Raw genomic sequence first — 20,874 nt, forward strand, 5'->3', positions numbered from 1 at the left:
CAGAGCAAGTCCAGCCTGAAGTCACTCCAAGACATCTGCAAGTCCTTCAAGCTGTGGCAGCTTTGTTGATGTAAAATACATATGTGCTTTCCAAGGAGAATTCTCATGTTCCTTGTCATTTGGGAATATAGGGAAGGGAAGGTTTAACGATGCACTGCAGCCAGTGTTCTTGAAATATAGAGATCTGTTGCTGTTTTTGTGAATCTGGCAGCAGCAGAACAGTTACTGTGGTTTATGCAGTTCAGTCATGAATGCTGACCTCATTTCAACAACCAAAATTTTGTTACGATCAGAGAAAATCAAAGTGAGATTAAGCTTTTAATTTCAGAAATGACTTAATAAACCGAGAAGGGACTGAGGCTCTTAAATCTGTGGATGAAGCACATCAGAGTAGCTCTGAAATGTTTAGTTAATTAACTGATCAGTTGATCATGAAGGTAAATGACAAAAATATTTGATTACTGATTCATTTTTAGGTTAGCACCTTTACATTTATACAAGGATTTTCTTCCATTGAGATTAAATTAAGATTCAAGGGGGGGGGGGGGACATTAAATGCAGCTACAACTGCACGTTACTGAAATAAACAAATACAGCTACATGACAAATTACACCCCTGAGCCATTTTTTAATCCATAAAAGCTAGTTAGCCAAGATAAGGTTTAATGTCAAAATTCCACTAATTTATATTGCAGTTAAACAGATTTACAAGTTAGAAATCAGCTTGTAATTCATTGAGCTCCTATCAGCACATCTCAAATTGGAAAGAGAAAATAAAGACCCTCGATGAACAGTTTTATATTCAATCAGACATTGAAGCCAGAACGCCTTCATCATGAAGGTTAAACACGTGTATGTACTCAAGCAGACGTCCACGTAAACAGGTCCTCACCACAGTCTGGTCTGGTTCAGCTGGTGAGCCAGTTTCTGATGAAAAGTGTGTATATCAAACACTCATCATCCCAGCACAGATAAAAGATCAATTTTGGCAGCTGCAGGAGGGTAATTAAATGCAGGAGGTAAAAACTGATGGTTAATGCAGGATAAATAAAACAGTCAGTTTTAATAAAGCAGTCATTTTTAACCCATTACGACCCTATACAACAAATGCACACTCTGGATCAAGGTCTGTACAAAGACACCAAACACTTCACCAGTTTGGAATATATTTATTTAGATTTTATCAATTTTTTTTTCAAATCTAAAACCAACCAAAAAAATCTACTTAAATAAAAGCTATAAAGCAAAAATATAGAGAAACCTCCAAGGAGGGGTGAAGACCTCGGGAAGTTGTTCAGACTAGTTCACACTACAAGATTTTTAGCCAGATTTTCACATTGCAGATAAATCTTGGAAGCTATGTCTACTTTTTAGCTCAATCCTCCACCACCGTCTTCTTCTTGGTGTAGTTTTTTGCATGAGTTTATGCCCATGTTCCATGTCTTATTCTCTATTTTTGGTGCATTTCTGTGTCAGCCTTACAGTGCCACTTACAGGCCTGGAATATGAATATGAATTACAGCATTTCCAATGGTTTGTGTGGATTCACACTTTTCTTGAAATGATTACATCTTCTTGGAAAACATTTTTTTTTAAACAAACTCGGTTCTGTGTGGATGTTGCCTGAACCAAAAGGAGGTATCGTTGTGTAAACTGCAAAGTTAATGGTGAAAGGAAAAAGCTGTCTGCATGAAAGATGAATTAGGACTCAAGTCTCGTGAAGAAGAAAAAAAAAAATCTTGTGTGAACTTTGAACAACATGTTAGAGTCCACACATCTGAACATTACACATCTATTACATACTGCATCTTCACATATGGAAATAGTTATTGGTTGCCATCTTAATGTTTAAAATATTTCATTTTTAACTGTGGACCTGCTCAGATTCATGTTGAATGCAACACTGTTTATTTAAAGCATCAACCTGAACAAAATACAAGTTGTACATTGAGTGATGACAAATAGTCAACTTTATGTTTTCAGACTCACATGCAGACATTAATTAATCAAAACTGTCACAGACTGAAGATGCCTTCTGAGCTGCAACAAGAGTCTTTGATTTTGTTTCAAGTTTCAGTGATTTTACAGTTTGCTTGATGATCACAGTGAAGCATTTGGCATGCAGTCAAATGCTGTGCGTAATCAGAGGACATATGGATAAGCCAACGGGAAGATAGTTCACTGGTGATGTGAATTAAATTTTTTAGTTAATTCTCCATTAAATAATAAAATATAAAAACAAATCTAATGTAATGCAAGCAGTTGATTGCTACATATTAATACAAAACACGTCCCAATCTAACATCTGTTTGACTTTGCTGCATCTTAAGTTTGTCACGAAATAATGTGTTAAATTTGTTTAAAAGAATAAATCACACTTTTTTTTAAGTGTATTTCAGAAAACATGGCTCATCTCAATGACAGCAGATTTAAGTGTTTACATCCAGTATTTAATTTTGTGCAGAACAGCTCTGACTAAAGTGCTTCTTTGGTGGCCAGAAGTTATCCAGGATTATGAAAGACACCATTACTGTGCATGTTTCCTGTAAGAGTTAAGACAAACAAAAAGGGATCCAGCAACGGCAGTCTGCCCCCACCCTCCTCCTTGTCTGGTAAAAACTATCTAGTACGTCAGACTAGTTGTTCCACTGCTGTCTCCATTATTAGCAACTGAAAGGCAAATCCCAAATGGAAAAGTTTGTGTTGGTGGCAAAATAATGAGAACAAATACAGAACCAAGCACATGGTGACCAAACCAAAATGTCATATTTACTTATGGTACTTCAGCTACCTTAGATCAGCAACACTTGACTCATTAATAAGGTTGCACGCCGTGTTGGATTCATACAGTATGCAATCTCTGCTGAATCAGTGAGAAGATGTGACTATATATTGCTTCTGGCTATAATGCTCAACAAGAAAGCAAAGCTAATAAGAATTACATCATGCTCTTTCCTCAGACATGCAGATACATGTGCAGAATTCTCCAGTAAAAATGATATTTTACATCACAATTTAATAGATCAAACACAAGAACAGCCTATTTATATGACATATTTAAGTCAAATGAGACAAACATTAATCTGGAAATAAATATGCTGCACATGAAGTGAAACATGGTTTGCTGTTGACCTATTAACAAAAAAGTTAACATAAACAGCACAACAGCATTTTTGGCACACAAATCCAGGAAGTTGAAAGGAACCTGATACGTGACACGAGTGAAAACATGTGGCATGTGTTGAGAGCAAAACATTCTGTTGGCACATGTGTAAACTGGCCATGAGAAGACAGAAAAACAGCAGAGTGCCGTCTGAGCCCCTGGAAATATAGAGAACGATTATCTGTTTTGATGCCCCACTGAGTTAAAAAGAAAGTAGTGGTTTAGCATGCGAGTGACTAAATCCTGAGTTCAGCTCACAGCCTGCTGCACTGTGAAGTATGAGCAACTTCGGGTATTTGACAACATTTGTCACTTGAGGCAAACTTTTTACACTTAACCTTCTTCTCAGAGATGTTGAACCAGCTACGTGTTTTCTATAGTGCTTTCAGACACTGTTCGGGTTCCAGCTCTGTTCCAGAGTCTCAGAACTTTTGTTGTTTTCTGGCGTACCAGTGCCCTTCATACCAGTTCATCCAGAACCAAATGGGAAGGACTTTACCTCACAAAAGCAACTGTAGAAGCAAAAGGGCAGATTGTGCTGAATTTTCATTCTCTTACTTCAGATATTTGTTCTGATGTCTTCATGAAAGGCCCTGGGGCAGTCGGCTTATGCTTCAGTTGTGCCTGGTGCGGCAGCTGAGTCCAGCAGCTTTAAAGCTGGACATGTAACGCAGCGTCCAGCTAGACATCTTTGTCCAAAACACTATCACTAAACCCCAACATACTTAACTTGAATCACAGCTGCAAGAGAAGTTGCAGATGTGATATAAGTTGAGTCTGAGCTCTGAGTTGAAGTCTGAGTTCACATAGGGTGAAGTGATAAAAAATTAAGAACAGTATATACCATTGTGATAGCATGTACTTTTTTGGTTTCCATGCATTATCGATAAAAGAAACTATACAATGGCCAGACTGCTGAAGCAGGAATTTTATTTTTGTTTCTTTTAAGCAATTCCTGACTAAGACACTTACACATATTGGGAAAAGATCAAAAGTCAGGAACGCTATGAACATAAATTATATGCAGACATTTGAGTGAGGACACCAATGTATTTACATGTAATAAATAACAGCCAGGAGTCAGATGTTGGCACTGGTTTCCTAGTGGATTTCTTCACTACACGATCTCTGAGACTGAATACATCATTTGTGTCAATTTATACACTCAAAGAATGTATAATGGCGTCAACAAGTCCAGTTCAGAGTGGAACAGCCCTGAGCCCTCACTTGCTTGGTGTGGAAGTGCCTCAAAGTCCATGAATCTAACTGTGGCGGTGGAGAATGTCAAAAGTTCAGATTAACTGTCAATGGTTGTGGGTAGTGTGGTGGAGTTGTTTTTTTTTTTTAAGGAACATAAGAATAAATTACTGAAGTACTTAGCTGCTCCCAATAACCTCTACACACATTTGAAACTCTGGGTCAATTGAAATTTATACAGTGAGAACAGATAAGTCAATCACTGATTGCTTAAATAAAAACAGAATAAAAACCACCCCTTCCAAAGTGAAAGCTAATAATTCTTTTATTTAAAGGTAACAATGACATCTGGGATTTTAAAGTGGCCTGCTTACTGGCAACCTTTTCTAAAGGAAAAAATTAAAATTCACTTCCAGGATTCCTTTTAGCCCAAGTGACTTATAGATTTGATTGTTCAGCAACAATTAGTAACAATTAGAAAGGAAGAAGCAGACTAAAGACATCTTTCGCATATATTTGCTGTCTTTTTCAAAGTAGTAACAGGCATTTTCCCACAAAAATGCATAGAGCATATCTCATTACCAAAATAATCAAGAACCCTATTATTTTTTTTGCTGGCAGAGAAAAAAAAAACTTAAATTAAAGGCCTTGATGAAAAATACTCTGAAGATTTGGACAAGAGTGCAGAGTTTAATGTTTCTGAATTAAAGTGCATTCTTCAGCCTTGATTTACAAAAGCTAGACTCTGTTTTATTAGTATTTTTGTGAGAGGGTACGCGAGGACAATGCAATGCTCCTCCCTTTCGGCAAATGTCTCAGAGCTGAAAAGCAACACTTTTCAGCCAAGATCAAATGTTGCAATCGGTTCTATAATTTGGGCCATTTTGAGAAAAAAAAAAATGCAACAGATAATACAATACTAACTTTCAAGCAGTTAATTTGGGTGTAATTGAATTTCAGAAAAGAGACACGATAGATGAAGTTATTCTACATCCTCAAATTCCCTCCATGAAAATTACTTCATGTATCCAATCAGTGTCATGGCATGTAAAGGACGGAGAGAAACTGCAGTGGAAAGCACACAGGACTCCATGCTGCCAGATGGAGCAGGGTCTGGGATTCATTATTCTGCGGAAAGACTAAGTTTCTGGGAGATTCCGCTGTTTTGACACAGAAGGAATGTAAACAGTGTTTATTTCTACGGTTATGACTTCAATCCGCACACAACAATCCTGCAAACAATAAGGACATGGACCTAAATAAATCAAATAACAAGACAATTTGTGAATATTTTTACAACTAGATATTTTTGTTGTACACGGCGGAGGTTTAGTGGAAGGCTGAAAGTGAGCAAAAGTTCAACCAAAGCCAAGTTACAATGACTACTGATGGTACAGATGTAAGCCATTACCCATTTACTTTTGACATGCTATACAGTATCAGTCATTCAGTCACCACTAAATAATAAAATGGGGGTTGCAGCGCTGAGGCCAGATGTATAAACAAAGTATAGGCACATTAGCCATGTATATTCTATTTGCCACAGAAAAACTTAGCTTTAAAAAGCACGGGTGTGCACGAGAAAAAGAGAAACCACTACTCGATGCAACATTTTCATTTTCATTTTTAGAGCAAGTTTAGCCTGATTTACTTAATTTAAGTAATAAAAACGAAAAATGATCAAACTTTCATTTTATAAAGTGCATTCTTTTACTTTTTTTTGTATTTTTTAAGGGGGGAAGGTGCACACACATTATCACCATGTAGAATTTTCTAATGAAATGGCTAAATTCTCACAAACACAACATTCAACTTTTGTCTATCATAGCAAATAGCATCGGTGCAAAAAAAAGAGACAACAAAGACAGGATGAAGTCCAACTCAGAGCAAAGCATTAAATCAGAAAAGTTCATATGTAATTTATTCTATTGTCATTTAGCAGACGCTTTTATCCAAAGCGACTTACATTTGAGAGTAAGAACACAAGCATGAATTCAAACAAGATGGGACAGCATAATTAAGTGATAGTCAGACTGCTTTGAGTCCAGTTGGACCCAGGTGCTGTGCATATAATTTTTTTTTTTTTTTTTTTGTAGTTTTTTTTTGCAGTTTTTGTGAGTCATTTTGTTTAAATACCAACATCACGATTTCATCAAACAATATCATCTTGGGCATAAGTGCACACAGCTTCTTCAGTACTTGGTTGAGCCAAAGGGCTGGACAAATCTCTCTAATTTATTCTGTTGAGTAGAAGAGTTAAGCTAAGTGTGGAAATGCTCCTTAAACAACTGAGTCTTTAGCTTGCTCTTAGAAGTGGATAAGAAATCTGCGGATTGGACAGAGTTTGGTAGACCGTTCCACCACCCGGGGACAACGGAGGAGAAGAGTCTAGCTACTAATTTTGTGCAACGTTGTGGTGGGAGCACAAGGCGTTTTTCGCTGGCAGAGCGTAACTGTCGAGAGGGAGTGTAGCTCTGGATTAAGGAGTGAAGGTAGACAGGAGCCGTTTTGGTTATTGTTTTGTAAGCCAGAAGCAGAGCTTTGAATTTGATGCGTGCTGCAGCTAGAAGCCAGTGAAGAGCGATCAGCAGCGGAGTGACAATTTACCAGTTGTTTCAGTGTTTACAATCTAAAGCACAATAGTGCATACATATAACAATCTCCCATTTGCTGAACAGCAATGTGAGATGACAGCTATATAGCCTCTAAGCTAACTTTGATAACTGGACTTTTTACATGTTTGCATGTAACGGTATGCACCAAATACAATGAAGCACAGCATTAACTACAGAGGTTACTGCTGTATGACCAACACAAATCCAACATTCACGTCACTGGTTTTGGTTGAGACGTGATCAAACCTTTAGTTGTTGGAACAACTTTGAGAATGAAGTGATTACTTCAGATTTTTTGTCTTGCCTTTATAAGAGGGACAATGCTAACTTTTATTTATAAGAGAGACAGATAAAACTACTAAAAACTAGAGTATTTCCTCTGTTTCACCTTAAAATGACCTTAAAATTACACAAGTGTAATGAGACACTTAAAACTTTCAGCAGATGAGGGGAGATCACGTATGACAGCAAACACCTTTGGACTGTTGATACAAGTGATTTAGAGAATAATAAGGCTAGTATGTACCACCTGTACCATACAGTTAGCCCTTACTGTGAAACTCATGCTGTACTCAATGTGTTTTGTTTCTAATGTTGTATTTCTTTATTTTTCCTTTTTCATAAATGGTGCCGTGTAGATATGGGTTTTTCTTTTTTTCTCTTTTAGGAATGAGGTATGGGAAAACTGTCAAAATACCCTTTTCATTCGTGTGGACAAGGCGTTAGATGAAAAAAACATTCCCTGTTCTGCCTGACTGATAGAGCCTGAAAGGGGGAGAGTGATTTTGAACAGATCACTATGGTGTCCTAGTCTTCACAGCACATGGCTGGTGTCCAGCCACCCACTTGCCAAAGGATTCAGCCCAAAACCACGGCTCATAATGCAGAGTTAGAAGAATTACTTTGGTATGAGTCTGTATGTTTTCTTGTCTGCCTTTAATTTAATCAGACCTGCTCTATTTGTTTTGTTTTGTTTTTTTCTTTTGGTATTGTGGGCGCTTCTGTAAGTCTTTTGTAATTCCTGTACTTATGGACACAAGGATTGAAGTTGCTGGCTCCTTTGAATTCTGTCAGGATCCTCAAAACATTCATTTTATATCCTCAGTCTTTCAAAAACAGCATTTTATTTTCATTTATATATTCATTTTTTTCTGATTGTGATTAAAAATTCACAACACTAAATAAGCACTTCCCTCCGTTTTCTAATTCTTATTTTAACTTTGCATTTGTAAAATTTCATGATCATGTCGTACGACTTTTAAATCCAAAAATGTTTTATTGCTCGCAAAATATCCAAACAGGGAGAGTGTTCACTTTTGACTTGAGATGGGAGTAGAGATAAGACAGGTGTATGTGAGTTCAAGACAACCATGCAACTGCACAGCTTTACAAGTTTTAATGAAAAATACGCACACTCATTTGGTGCCTTGTGAATACACACAGTTTAAGTAAAAGATTAATACAGCATGTAACTGGCATCTTAAATTTAGGACAGCTTTTTCTGTGTTTTATGTGAAGGGACACTAAAGAAGACACAGTTATTTGTTAAAAGCAACAATACCTGTTGCAGTGGCTAGAATTATATCATAAATATATATATTTGATAATCCAAGTCAAGTTAAACATCCATTACCTGTTAATAAGTGAAACAGATTACAGAAAAACCCAGATTTTAAAACTATATCTGTAAAAGATTAGAAAAATAGCAAAAATAGCATTTTCTGTCTTATGAAAAGCATGTAAAATTGATGTTTTTACAACAGCTTTCTAATCTCCTTTCTTCTGAAGAGCAGATTCAACACAAATCTAATGAGACAAAGCAAAACATGTATGCAGTGTGGCAAACTCAGTGGATAAACAGAGCTGGTGTTGGGAGTCCGATGCTCACTGGTTGGCACAAGATGAATAAGAAAACTGCATTCGCAACTGGCTAACATTAGCAGCTAACCTGTTGTAAAAAGAAATTGGATTCCACTTACATACTGCTTTTCTAATCTTTCTGATCACTCTTCGCACTTTTACACTACAAGCCACATTCACTCACACACTTATGCTCCACTTTGTCTACACAGTCTTTAAGAGCTTTCTCATAGGATGTGGTATGCAGTGTGCTCACTTTAGGGTGCAAAGCAGGGGAAAATGGTCCAAATCAAGTCCAAGTTTTGTACCAGTGGTGAGCCAACTGAAAAGATATCCAGGAAGCAGCTACTCTTTCCAGCTGCAGACTTGGATGCAAAATGGATCTGTCAAGCTGTTAGAGGAAAGCCCTGGTATTACTTTTACTGGGGAGGAGGCCACAAGCAGCAGCTAAGAGGGTTTGAGTTCATGATATCCTTGTGACAAGACTTGAGTTTTGAGACTTTAGGCTCATCGAGGAGCTGCACCTGTACAGAGATCACTTCCAGGTCTACTTCAGGGTAAGTAGGGAGTAATTCAATAGCCTGTTGGAGAGAGTTGCAGAAAGACTCAAAAATATAAGAACCATCTTGAAGCAGATGGGTGATTTGTTGAGATCAGGCAGATTCACTCCAACTAGATCCATCAACATGTTGTCATTAAATCATTTTAACATCAATACAGAGTGCATGGCTAGCATGCCTATCACTGTTCTGTACTTAGATCAGGTTACACAAAGGTGGCGTATGATGCCTCATCCACGTGGGAACACACATTATTGATCCCTCGAGACACTGAAGGAAAAATTAGGGACCGAATCAATTATTTTCTGATTGGCAAGTGACCATTGCTTTTCTGTGCTACACCTGTTGTAACAACAGAAGGAAGCCAGCAACTCAAGGTTTATGTTGGTCTCTGTTTTGTACTACTTCTGTACAATACTAACAGTTTTTCAGTACACTTTGTAGTTTATGAAATCTAGAGTTTGCTATTCTAACAGCCCTACAAAATGGATGATTTATTGTGTGATGGACTATATAGTGGGTGAGTGGATGTTTCAGTTTCCTGAGCATTAAATTTCAGCCCAAAGCTTAATAGCTTCTCTGGCTACTGTTCACCATTTGCTTGGAAACCAACTGCAAATTCAAAAATTTGAAGAAAATCTAAAAAAATGCAAGATAAACCACAAAATCAATAGTTTTCAGCTAAGTTGTTTCAACAATAAGGTCCATGCTCAAGTATGTACACTTAATGTAGACTTTATGGACAGAGTGCATCACCTTGCAGCTGACAAGTGTGCAGATTTAGGGCTGTATTCTAAATAAAAATAGACAACACTTCAGTCTCTTTGTGAAATGCTTTGGCATGAAAGTTGGCACCTAAACAGGCTCCAGCCCCGAGACAGACTTCACCGTTTTCTCTAAGACTAAGCAATATCTAATCACCAACTCAGGATAAGGGAATTATACAACTAAAGCAGAACCAGCTGCTTTATATGATTTTCAATAACAGTCCTGCAAGAGGAGCTTCCTAAGTTTCAACACAGACATAATTTATTAAAGGAAAAGTGGAAAGTTTTAATAGTAAGTGGCAGACAACGGACACTGTTTCACTTGATGCAAATGGGTCCTGACATATAGGATGAGTCAAGATGATTTTCTTTTTACCTTTTCTGTATTGTTTTAAAGGAAATTAAAAATACTTAAAGCGAAGTTAGAGATTTTCAAAGAAACACATTATGTATGATAGACATCCAAGAGTGCTTTATCTGCCAACAAGCCAAATATGTCACCTATCTGTGCATCTAACAACTAGTTAGCCATTTTAATCGACCTCCATTAAATCCCATGGATGAGAATCTGGGTTAATTCTCTAAAGAAGGAAGTAGAAACAAATATTTAATATCTGTAACGTGCTCTTGTAATTTCACATCTAAACATGATGAATCAGTTTTGTATTTGGCAACTTTTTTAATAATTCATCTTTGGCTGGGTGGTTATTGCTTTTTTTTCCTGTTACTCTATGCAACAAATTTAGAACACAGATTTTCTTCTGATCATCTTGGACTCTAAATATCACTAAGAACACCAAAAATCAACTTGCCAATGTCAGAAGCTGGCTTACAGTGAGAGACATATGTACACATAAAAACTTATTTTGATTTCATAAGGAACTTAGATTTAATCTGTTTAACTTGAGTTTCATCAAATTGATCAAGGTGAAATCTTAAAAAAAAATGTTGATTAACACTTTGATCGCAGCATAAATTTTCAAGATTTAGTAAACAGAGTTAATACCCAGCTGTCATCTTTCCACATAATGCAGAGCTCTCCCTCTGGTCTCAAAACAGCTCCTCTCTCCCTCAGTTTCTGCAGGGTTGCCTAGCAATGATGCTATCAAATAAATGCAGTAAGCTCTAGATGCTGCTTTCTGACAAAGACAAAAGCCTGTCAGCGAAAGTGGACGCACAGACACAGAGGTTACAAGGATGGGGCAGTCTAAAGATACTCAAAAATAGACTGTGGTCACATTCTGTTACCATAATGGTTTTTATCATGTTCATAAACATTCAATTTTGTCAACACACATTAAATTTTGCAGTAGAATAATCCAATTCAGGAAATAAGATGTCTAGCATCAAACTGATGTTGGTTAAATGTTTGGGTTATATTCTACTCCTTCGTCTTCCTTGCTGCCAAGTCATTACACAATACTGTACATTCCTGGTGCCTGGTATCTACTGTGTTAGATCCCCCACAAAGAACAGGGAGGCAGTCTCACTTAACTGGCCAAGAGTTGCACTGTAAACATTACAGTGGACCATGAGGAAATATAGAGTTTTTTTTTTTTTTAATTGAAATTCTTAGCTCAGTTATTCCCTTTAATTATTCAACCTCTGACTTAGCTTATCTGATACGCCCTATAAGAATCTTCCCATATTTAGTTAGGGTTTTGGCAGGTGTCTACTATTGTACTAACTGAAAATTAGATTTCCTTTCATTTTTTTCCCATCCATTCTCTTTTGTTTAAGAGGAGAATATTCTGCAATGGCCAAGTCTAGATTCAAAAGGTGCCCTCGTAAAAATACTTCTCTCCAATCAAGGCAAGTGGAGAAAAGGCAGATTGTACTGGATGTTGAATGAGGAGAGAGAACAACAAACCAAAACCCAAGGTTATCCATATATAAACACTGGAAGCTCCTGGGGGAGTGGTTAAGGGCTGGATGGTGTGTATGTGCTTGTGTGTATGTGAGATTTTGCATTTGTATGAGTATAGTGAAGACACGTGTGCACGGTACTGCCCCCTCCCCCCCTAAAAGAAAGATTTCTAAAATAGCAACCGCAAACCAGACAGAATGTAAATCTGCACTTTCAAAAGGTTTGAAGAAAAAGATGTTTGAGGGCCATAGAAAAACAGGTATTCATTTCAGCCCATTTACAGTTCCAGGAGCATAGAAATGGGTCACAGCACTCCAGCTTTACTTGGATTGTTGAAATAGGACTCCTGGTTTTATTTTCTTGAATAATGAACTACAGGTTTTCCCTCCGACTGAAGTTCAATTATATTACAGCTTCTGAAAGCCTCATCATGGCCAGTATGAAGGAATTCAACGTGTAAGCAAAGTCGAATAGAATTGTATAATTGTATCAGCATGTTTCAACAAAATCTGCAGCAAAGAAAAGGAGCAGGAGGAAGAGAGGAGAGGTGGCTATCAGGCAAAGCCTAAAGAAGAGAATATGTAGGTAGGCAACTGGATTTACCACTAAATTACATTTGAGAAATGTTTGCTATCAATATGTGCCTTTAATGATTACACGTACTAGAATGTGGGATCTATGGTCACAGGTCATGTGATTCTCTCATTGTAGGCCACTTTTCTTTGACATGACAAACAGTAAAAATGATTTTCCTTAACATGAACGGCCTTGTCATAACCATTAGACATCCTTACAACAGTATCTAAAAAACTAGCTAAATCTAGGGGTGGGATACTAATGTTTTAACTTGCACCTATCTTGTGTGTTTTTTGTTTTTTTTTAAAGAGGCATGAAATCAGACAATGCTGTTTATACCAATATAACCTGACTTCAGTTTCTTCTGTAAAACCGAATCAAGTACATTTCCCCTGCTCCTTCCTTGTAGTGCAGCCCCAACCCACCTTTACCTCTATTTGTCAGCAACAAAGCCGTTGCTTACAACTTCCTCTTCTTGTTGGAAACTTAGCAACTTTTTTTTCTTAAAAAAAAAAAAAAAAGCAATACCAATCATATGTATAGCAATTAAATGGACAAACAGTGACTAAATTCCATGGAGGGGTTTACCCAACATAGAATGTAAAACTATATTTAAAATATATTCCTGTATACTTTGATATCAACGTTCAACCTTGGACGTTCAACCCTGGAATATTACTTTTGGTTTATATTAGGGCTGGACGATATAGAAAAAAAAGCATTTTGATAAAGAAAAAAGAAATCATATTCATCGATAATGATCAGAAAATGTAAAAATATATTCTAAGTGCAGTCCTGGCCATTTTATGCTATTGCTGACCTACTTTTAATAAAGAACACAAAAACACTGAATTCATATTCAACCCTTCATTCAACCACCTTTATAACCATAAAGTTTTTAAAAAAGGATAAGAAATCAACTTAAGAGACAATGTCAGTAAATACTGACAAAAACAAAGAATAGACTAACGTGACCATAAAATCTGATAAATAAATGTTTAAATAACTTTTTGATGAAAATAAATTAAAATAAATAAATAAATAGAATGGATTCTTTTGGTGGGAATAGCACACTACCAGTTTTACAAACAATTTTCACCAGGTGCGTGTGCGCTGTGGTTACATCCAGAAAGCATCATGGGCTCAACACACGGGAGGCGACAAACAGCAGCAACGGCGGCAGCACACTTCTGGTTGCTTTTCTCCAAGAAATTTGATTGATTAGGATTTTGACATTTATAGCAGTCCGTGACAGACAAGGCATGACGGCTGAAGAGTCTGAAGAATTTGCAGACTGCATTGTATAACCTGCTCTCAGCTCATTGGTCAGCCAATGAAGCACCTCACTGGTTGAGGCACCTTGCCATGTGACGGCGACAAAAAGCCCCTGTGTGGACGTCTATGTGAACGAGCGCAACATTTCACACGCATGAATGTAGCCTGTCGCTTGGCTGGAGGAGGGCAGCAAATTTCCACAGGAAATGAATGGAGAAGGAGCGTTGTCACCTCCCGAATGTCAAGCCCATTAAGCTCAGCAGTTCAGATAAGGCCAGACAGGAAATCAAACACAGGAGCAGTGTAAAGCATCGGATAAATTTCAAAATAAAAGCTCCTGTGCAGATTTGCGATAGCTGAACTGTTTTACCATTATGTCATTAATAGTCAGGGGATCTCAATGTTTTTTTTTTTTTTTGTTTTGTTTTGTTTTCTTCAGCATGGATGATGAGATGTTTATTCTGGAAGTGGAGAATCACAAGATTTTCCAATTCTCCTGTGATTTTGTAATCTCGCAGATCCAGCTATGTGGACTGCCTTCGTGGGTGCTACATGTTTGACATGCTCCCAGTGTGAATTGACATGCCGCGGAGGTCGGAATGAAACCGCGACACAGCTGGAATGCGGAACATGTGGATCCAGTGGAAATTGGCTGTTAGTAGCTCAGAAACTGGTAGGACTAAGCTACCATGTACAAACACCACTCAACAAGAACAGGCTAGGCGTAACTCACCCTTCAGCCTAGCATTTTCTTTCTTCATTCCCGACCTCCTTTTTTCATAATAATTTCCTCCGCCTCTCCTTGCCGGGACATCTTTTGCGTTACACATACTCTCTGTTGTAGTTTGAAAGGGGTAGGGGCTTGGTGATGGACCATGCCTGGGTCTGAGTTTGTAATTTCTATTGAACTTTTTGAACTTAAAATTTCTTAAAGTGGTCCTAATTATATATATATATATATATATATATATATATATATATATATATATATATATATATATATATATCGTTGCTTTGGCACATTTACAACTATAAATATTCTTCCCATACAATCTAGCTGGAGTCTGGTACATAGATCACAATCTCTCCAAATGACACATGATTTTCACATCTAGACATGAGAAGGATTTTCCTTTCTAGTGCTGGACTTGTCCATTGTTTTTTTTTCCATTCTTTACTGGGTTTCTGTCCAAAGTGTGTGTGGGTTTTTGATACAGGTTCTCTTTCCCTACACCTGTACTTTCAATTTAGACTAATCAAAGACAAAAAAAATTAATAAAAGCTACATGACATGCAGTGCAATTATCTTGAAATCAAAAGAACTAAAGAGGGGATAATAACATGATTACACTGTATATATAAAATATATTGTGCATATATACACTGCTTTCACTCTAGTGGTAGCATGAGACAGTCTACAACCCACACAAGTAGCTCAGGTAGTGCAGCTCATCCAGGATGGCACATTAATGCGAGCTGTGGCAAGAAGGTTTGCTGTGTCTGTCAGCGTAGTGTCCAGAGCATGGAGGCACTACCAGGAGACAAGGCCAGTACATCAGGAGACGCGGCGTAGGCCGTAGGAGGGCAACAACCCAGCAGCAGGACTGCTACCTCCGCCTTTGTGTAAGGAGGAACAGAAGGAGCACTGCCAGAGCCCTGCAAAATTACCCCCAGCAGGCCACAGATGTGCATGTGTCTGCTCAAACGGTCAGAAACAGACTCCATGAGGGTGGTATGAGGGCCCGATGTCCAAAGGTGGGGGTTGTGCTTAGCAGCTCAACACCGAGCAGGACCTTTGGCATTTGCTAGAGAACACCAAGATTGGTAACTTCGCCACTGGTGCCCTCTGCTCTTCACAGATGAAAGCAGGTTCACACTGAGCACATGTGACAGACGTGACAGAGTCTGGAGACGCCATGGAGAATATTCTGCTGCCTGCAACATCCTCCAGCATGACCAGTTTGGCAGTGGGTCAGTAATGGTGTGGGGTGGCATTTCTTTGGAAGGCTGCACAGCCCTCCATCTGCTTGCCAGAGGTAGCCTGACTTAGGCCTGTCACGATAACCAATTTAGCTGTACGATAAATTTTCTCAGAAATTATCGCGATAAACGATAATATTGCGCAAAGCGCTAATGTGTCATTTTGAGACCATTCTCAACTAATATAATAATAATAATGCAAGTACACATTTTCAAAGATCAATAAACTAAATAAATAAAAGCGCCTTTTTCACATAAGCCGGGACGCCGGCCCAAAAGTAATGCAGCCCACTGGGAATCCTCCCAAACCTCTCGATTAGCCGGCATTGCTCTTAATGTGTATTTTGTCAAATACGCTAGTGTTAACCATTCCCGCTTCTTATCCGCCGATAGTAGTCGGAGGACACGGGGGAGATCCGTCCTCTCCAGGGCCGAAGTGGAGTTGGCTTCGGGGTTAACTCCCAATTACTCTCTTCTCTCGCCGCTCACGGCGTGGAGCACCATAAAAAAAAGGAAACAGCGGTTGTGCTGAGAAACGGCTTTATTATAACGCACCGTTATTGTTTTTCCTGACTGTTCTGCCTAACCGCTCCGTCTCTTCTCTTCACACCTTTTCTTCTTCTGCTACTCTCGTTCCTCATAAGCTCTTCTTCTCCTCCCTCTGCGCTCACGCTCACTCTCACGCGCACTGAGCTGCTGGATCGCACACACAAAGTTAGACACATCGCACAACACTAGTATATAGGCTGACTCTATTTGCGTAATGTGCCTGCGGATTACAGGGGTTATTACGGTAGACCAGGAAGTGGGGGCTTTGTACTGACGTCGTAAGCTAGATGTGTGTGTTCTGCTTACATGTGGGGAGCAGCGAAATGATAAAAGAGGAGGTGCTTGCATCTATTATTTCTCCATTCGACTTATTTACATATTTCAGCATGAGAATCGGAGGTTTAGCGCGAGAGCGTGAGAAGCCACTTAAATGCGCAAGTCTCACGGCCATTGCGTGTTGGCAGCCCTGCAAAACAAATGCGGCTTACCGGCTCGTGCTGCAACATGCTGCAGTCAAGTATGACACCAGAGAGATCACTCCGCAAGAAACCAGAGCGTTGAGTCGAAATACGCCATAGTGAAACCTATTGTCATACACAGTTTATGGTAAAGGGAGGACTAATAAAAATTATCGCGGCCGGCAAACTTATCGTGCTCTTATTTTCTTATCGTTCAATTAATTGACTTATTGCTTATCGCGACAGGCCTAGCCTGACTGCCATTAGGTACCAAGACGAGATCCTCAGACCCCTTGTAAGACCATATGCTGGCGCGGTTGGCCCTAGGTTCCTCCTAATGTAAGACAATGCTAGACCTCATGTGGCTGGAGTGTGTCAGGAGTTCCTGCCAGACGAAGGCATTGATGCTTTGGACTGGCCTGCCTGTTGCCCAGACATGAATCCAATCGAGCACATCTGGGACATCATGACCACAGACTGTCCAGGAGTTGACAGATTCTTCAGTCCAGGTCTGGGAGGAGATCCCTCAGGAGACTATCCGCCACCTCAGCAGGAGCATGCCCAGGTGTTGTAGGGAGGTCATACAGGCACGTGGAGGCCACACACACTACTGAGCCTCATTTTGACTTGTTTTAAGGACATTACATCAAAGTTGGATCGGCCTGTAATGTGTTTTTCCACTTTAATTTTGAGTGTGACTCCAAATCCAGACCTCCATGGGTTAATAAAATTGATTTCCATTGATAATTTATATGTGAAGATATGTGAACTCCTCCACTTGGGGCAAGACCCTATTGCAGACCCAGAGAGAGCACTCGGCTGAGGACCATGGTCTAGGGCAGGGCTACTCAATTCGGTCCTACGAGGGCCGCAATCCAGCAGGTTTTCCATGTATCCCTGCACCAACACACCTGAGTCAAATTAATGAGTCATTGTGTAGAACCTGATTGGCTGTTAGAGCCACCTAATTTGACTCAGGTGTGTTGGTGCAGGGATACATGGAAAACCTGCTGGATTGCGGCCCTCGTAGGACCGAATTGAGTAGCCCTGGTCTAGGGTTTGGAGGTGCTGATTCTTACCCTAGCTGCTTCACACTCTGTGAATCGCTCCAGTGAGAGCTGAAGATCACGGCCCGATGAAGTAAACAGAACCACATCATCCGCAAAGAGCAGAGACCCAATCCTGAGGCCACCAAACCGGATCTCCTCAACACCTTGGCTGCGCCTAGAAATTCTGTCCATAAAAGTTATGAACAAAATCGATGACAAAGGGCAGCCTTGGCGGAGTCCAACCCGAACTGGAAACAATTCTGATTTACTGACGGCAATGTGGACCAAGCTCTGACACCGGTCGTACAGGGACCGGACAGCTCGTACAAGCGGGTCAGGTACTCCATACTCCCGGAGTACCCCCCACAGGAGTCCCCGGGGGACACAGTCGAATGCCTTCTCCAAGTCCACAAAGCACATGTAGATTGGTTGGGCAAGCTCCCATGCCCCCTCAAAGACCCTGAAGAGGGTGTAAAGCTGATCCAATGTTCCACGACCGGGACGAAAACCACACTGCTCCTCCTCAATCCGAGGTTCGACTATCCGACAGACCCTCCTCTCCAGCACCCCTGAATAGAACTTACCGGGGAGGCTGAGGAGTGTGATCCCCCTGAAGTTGGAGCACACCCTCCGGTCCCCCTTGTTAATATATATATATATATGTATATATAGTTTTCAGTTACTGTCTTTGCTTGGTCCAGTTATGATGGGTTAAAAGTGAGGATGGTGTTGTAGTCTGGGACAAGGACTTCGGAGAGTCTGACGACTTCACAGTGGATCTAATGGAAGCTGGAACAACAGAGCAGTGTTTGAACATCCAAAAGGGAGCAATAAAGGGGAGAATGGGAGTAAAAGAAAGCCTGCAGCACATTCCCCACAAGACACTCACTTCCTGTCTGTGAGTCTTACTCAGCATTCAAGAGGAAGAGGAGGATGAGGCCCTCACACATACACCTTCATTATATGGGTATAAAAACCAGAGAAGTTGCTCTCTGAATAACAATAATCACATTTTTATAAGAGGTTCAAGTTCTCTCAAAGCATTTCCATTGTTCTTCAAAAGTGAATAATTGTATTTTGTGGCTAAATCTGCACAAAACCAGTTCATTTTGTGAATGAAGATATGTTTCAGAATTTCATTTCAGAGTTAGCATTTCAATTATCAGAATAGAACAGGCTATTTAAAGTAGCTGTACTGATTTTGTATTATTGTTACTACATCAATTAACACCAAATCTGTTTTTGTCCCCTAGCCAGGAGCAACAGTTGTGCCATTGTTAAACAAAGCTAAGCATTAAAAAGTCTGTGGTTTAGAAGCAGGACAAATTAGTTCAATTCATTTAGCCTAATTGTAGGTTGCTGTCACCATTTCTCTGCAAACATGTTGTTACGATGTGTGTACACATAGGCCCACCAGCAGTCTCAGTCACAAAACACCACCAAATTATCATCACTACATGTCAGAACAAGGAAGCAAAGCTAGAATGTTTCAACTTCACTCATACACAGATGACACTGCTCATCTATGCCTAAAATAAAGTAAAAACTTGATGACACACTCCATTTGCACAATCATTGTTGGAGAAAATATGACCTCTTTCCCATATTTGCTTCTGGTGTTGTAACGAACATTAAAGGTCCCATATTATACACTTTATTCCCAATCTGAGACCATTCATTAATATCTAAATGAAATATTTCCGCCATGGTATGGACAAATCGACCCTCAGTTTGAGTGCAGCGGCTTCTCTTCACCTCCCTCTTTTTAGCAGCTTCAGAAATGTGCCGTTTATGGTGGGCGGAACCCTGGTGGAGCAGCTCAGCTGTTGGCTCCGCCCATCGCATCGCCCGTCATGAGGTGATTGACAGGTTAGGCCTTAGCGGTTACTAGACGCTGATTACAGCGTAGTGAAGGATAAACAAACGCCGGAACACCGGAACCCATTCCTGAAGAAGTTCGAGCAAGAAGACTAACAGTACTGCTCTTACCTCTCCAGCTGTGTCACGGACAGTTGGTATTGAACCTGGCTTCAGCTTCAAACGGTTGGCGAAGCCTGCTTTCCATGCACCCATGTTGTGGAAACAGTCCTCTTTGAAATGCTGGCCACAGACATGCAAAACCTTTGGAAGTTTTCCGGGTACATTTCCTCCAAAAATAAAATTAATCCACTCAGTCCTCGTGGGTTCAGTGGATGGAAGTAAAAAAACGTTTTCGTGTTCATTTATGCAGCCACAAACAGAACAGTGCTTCTGTCGCTTAGCCATGCCCGCTAACGAGGGTTGCCGAAGAGGGAAAAACACTGGGCGCTAGGTGATTTTTAGAGGGCGGGCTTTGAGAGCCAGTAGACGGGTCCATCGCTCTGTGGGGAGTGGTTATTGTCCCTTATGACGTCATAACGTACACGCTTTCAAACAAGCTCATTTCAGCGCTTACTTCCCTAGAGGTGGAGCAGGGGGGAGAGAGAGCGCCTGAAAGAGTTTCACACTTACGGGTCTCCTACACATGCGGGGGGACCAGTATGACTGTTCCAAAACCATTAAAAAGTGAATTTTGCATAATATGGGACCTTTAAAAGGCACAACAGTTCTCTTTCACTGTTCCCTGCGCACACACACAAAAAAGGCATCTTTCAAGCATTCATGCCCTTGTTAAGGTCTCCAAGCCATTAACTCTGGAGTTCTATTCCAGGGTGCCAAGAGTACAACGGTAACCCAGAGAGGAGTCAGAGTGAGATTTTGTTGTCACTTTGCACTATTTACTCATCTAAGCCCAGGACCCTGCATAGGACCATGCCAATGCTGGAGACATTAAATTTGTAATTGCAGAGCAGTTCATAATTTCCATTTTCTCCTCATGTTAATTGCGCCAAAATGGGAGCGCTGTAAAATATGGCTGATCCAAAGAGTAGCTTAAGTGTGTATGCTTGGGTTTTGCTTCAGCACAGAAACATAACGGTG

General features: G+C 39.8%; 1 protein-coding gene across 1 annotated transcript in view; it reads right to left on the reverse strand.

Moving 5' to 3' along the window:
• The window catches only part of LOC121655888 (protein bicaudal C homolog 1-like), a 74,416-nt gene that overhangs the window by 50,442 nt on the left and 3,100 nt on the right, over positions 1-20,874 (reverse strand). The window lies entirely within an intron of this gene.

The sequence above is a fragment of the Melanotaenia boesemani genome, chromosome 16 (genome assembly GCF_017639745.1).
Source record: "Melanotaenia boesemani isolate fMelBoe1 chromosome 16, fMelBoe1.pri, whole genome shotgun sequence".
Lineage (NCBI taxonomy): Eukaryota > Metazoa > Chordata > Actinopteri > Atheriniformes > Melanotaeniidae > Melanotaenia > Melanotaenia boesemani.